Below are 3,537 nucleotides of genomic sequence, written 5' to 3'. Positions count from 1 at the left end.
ACGTAGTATAACTGTCCTCTATCTCACCATGTCTTCATGTCACTGTGACCTCCACAATATGTATTCTCTCTCTCTCTCTCTCTCTCTCTCTCTCTCTCTCTCTCTCTCTCTCTCTCTCTGTCTATCTCTCTCTGTCTATCTCTCTCTGTCTATCTCTCTCTTCTCTCTGTCTATCTCTCTCTCTGTCTATCTGGTCAGACTACAGTAGTTGTCACTGTAGAGGTGACCAGTAGTCAGAGAGATACTGAGCTCTATATGACATTGTATTGACAAACAGGGCTATACTATATTGTACTGTAGTATACTGTCCTCTATCTCACCATGTCTTCATGTCACTGTGACTCCACAATATGTATTCTCTCTCTCTCCTCTCTCTCAATTCAATTCATTCAAGGGGCTTTATTGGCATGGGAAACATGTGTTAACATTGCCAAAGCAGTGAGGTAGATAATATAACAAAGTCAAATAAACAATAAAAATGAACAGTAAAACATTACACATACAGAAGTTTCAAAACAATAAAGACATTACAAATGTCATATTTATATATATGCAGTGTTGTAACAATGTACAAATGGTTAAGCACACAAGTTAAAATAAATAAACATAAATATGGTTGTATTTACAATGGTGTTTGTTCTTCACTGGTTGCCCTTTTCTGTGGCAACAGGTCACAAATCTTGCTGCTGTGATGGCAACACTGTGGAATTTCACCCAGTAGATATGGGAGTTTATCAAAATTGGATTTGTTTTCGAATTCTTTGTGGATCTGTGTAATCTGAGGGAAATATGTCTCTCTAATATGGTCATACATCTGGGCAGGGGTTAGGAAGTGCAGCTCAGTTTCCACCTCATTTTGTGGCAGTGAGCAATAGCCTGTCTTCTCTTAGAGCCATGTCTGCCTACGGGGCCTTTTCTCAATCCAAGGCTATGCTCACTGAGTCTGTACATAGTCAAAGCTTTTTAGGTTTGGGTCAGTCACAGTGGTTAGGTATTTGCCACTGTATACTCTCTGTTTAGGGCCAAATAGCATTCTAGTTTGCTCTGTTTTTTTTTGTTAATTCTTTCCAATGTGTCAAGTAATTATCTTTTTGTTTTTCTCATGATTTGGTTGGGTCTAATTGTGCTGTTGTCCTGGGGCTCTGTGGGTTGTGTTGTGAACAGAGCCCTAGGACCAGCTTGCTTAGGGGACCTCTTCCAGGTTCATCTCTCTGTAGGTGATGGCTTTGTTATGGAAGGTTTGGGAATCGCTTCCTTTTAGGTGGTTGTAGAATTTAACGGCTCTTTTCTGGATTTTGATAATTAGTGGGTATCGCCTAATTCTGCTCTGCATGCATTATTTGGTGTTCTAACGTTGTACACGGAGGATATTTTTTGCAGAATTCTGCATGCAGAGTCTCAATTTGGTGTTTTGTCCCATTTTGTGAATCTTGGTTGGTGAGCGGACCCCAGACCTCACAACCATAAAGGGCAATGGGCTCTATGACTGATTCAAGTATTTTTAGCCAGATCCTAATTGGTATGTTGAAATTTATGTTCTCTTTTGATGGCATAGAATGCCCTTCTTGCCTTGTCTCTCAGATCGTTCACAGCTCTGTGGAAGCTATGTGGTGCTGATGTTTAGGCCGAGGTATGTATAGTTTTGTGTGCTCTAGGGCAACGGTGTCTAGATGGAATTTGTGGTCCTGGCGACTGGACCTTTTTTGGAAACACCATTATTTGGGTCTTACTGAGATTTACTGTCAGGCCCAGGTCTGACAGAATCTGTGCAGAAGATCTAGGTGCTGCTGTAGGCCTCCTTGGTTGGTGACAGAAGCACCAGATCATCAGCAAACAGTAGACATTTGACTTCGGATTCTAGTAGGGTGAGACCGGGTGCTGCAGACTGTTCTAGTGCCGCGCCAATTCGTTGATATATATGTTGAAGAGGTGGGCTTAAAGCTGCATCCCTGTCTCACCCCACGACCCTGTGTGAAGAAATTGTGTGTGTTTTTTGCCAATTTTAACCGCACACTTGTTGTTTGTGGTACATGGATTTTATGATGTCGTATGTTTTACCCCCAACACACATTTCCATCAATTTGTATAGCAGACCCTCATGCCAAAATTGGAGTCGAAGGCTTTTTTGAAATCAACAAAGCATGAGAAGACTTTGCCTTTGTTTTGGTTGTTTGGTTGTCAATTAGGGTGTGTAGGGTGAATACATGGTCTGTTGTACGGTAATTTGGTAAAAAGCCAATTTGAACATTTGCTCAGTACATTGTTTTCATTGAGGAAATGTACGAGTCTGCTGTTAATGATAATGCAGAGTATTTTCCCAAGGTTACTGTTGACGCATATTCCACGGTAGTTATTGGGTCAAATTTGTCTCCACTTTTGTGGATTGGGGTGATCAGTCCTTGGTTCCAAATATTGGGGAAGATGCCAGAGCTAAGGACGATGTTAAAGAGTTTTAATATAGCCATGTTAATTTTTTGTCTGTATATTTGATCATTTCATTAAGGATACCATCCACCACACAGCCTTTTGGGTTGGAGGTTTTTATTTTGTCCTGTTAACTCATTCAAGGTAATTGGAAATCCAGTGGGTTCTGGTAGTCTTTAATAGTTGATTCTAGGATTTGTATTTGATCATGTATATGTTTTTGCTCTTTATTCTTTGTTATAGAGCCAAAAAGATTGGAGAAGTGGTTTCTCCCATACATCTCCATTTTGGATAGATAATTCTTCGTGTTGTTGTTTGTTTAGTGTTTTCCAATTTTCCCAGAATTGGTTAGAGTCTATGGATTCTTCAATTACATTGAGCTGATTTCTGACGTGCTGTTCCTTCTTTTTCCCGTAGTGTATTTCTGTATTGTTTTAGTGATTCACCATAGTGAAGGCGTAGACTCAGGTTTTCCGGGTCTCTATGTTTTTGGTTGACAGGTTTCCTAATTTATTTCTTAGATTTTTGCATATCTTTATCAAACCATTTGTCATTGTTGTTCATTTTCTTCGGTTTTCTATTTGAGATTTTTAGATTTGATAGGGAAGCTGAGAGGTCAAATATACTGTTAAGATTTTCTACTGCCAAGTTTACACCTTCACTATTGCAGTGGAACGTTTTACCCAGGAAGTTGTCTAAAAGGGATTGAATTTGCTGTTGCCTAATTGTTTTTGATAGGTTTCCAAACTGCATTCCTTCCATCTATAGCATTTCTTAATGTTTACTCAGTTCCTTTGGCTTTGATGCCTCATGATTGAAGTATTTGCTCTGTTCAAGTAGACTGTGATTTTGCTGTGGGTCTGATAGGGGTGTCAGTGGGCTGTGACTGTGAATGCTCTGAGAGACTTGGGTTGAGGTCAGTGATAAAGTAGTCCTACAGTGCTACTGCCAAAGAGATGAGCTATAGGTGTACCTACCATAGGAGTCCCCTCGAAGCCTACCATTGGACTATGTACAAATACCAGCGTGCGACAGAGCTGCAGGAGTTGTGACCGGCGTTTTTGTTGGTTATGTTGTCATAGTTGGCCTAGGTGGGCATGTGGGGGAGGGAAT

This window comes from Salvelinus sp. IW2-2015, unplaced genomic scaffold (genome assembly GCF_002910315.2).
Source record: "Salvelinus sp. IW2-2015 unplaced genomic scaffold, ASM291031v2 Un_scaffold1776, whole genome shotgun sequence".
Classification (NCBI taxonomy): Eukaryota; Metazoa; Chordata; class Actinopteri; order Salmoniformes; family Salmonidae; genus Salvelinus; species Salvelinus sp. IW2-2015.
Note: the sequence above shows the minus strand (reverse complement) of the source record.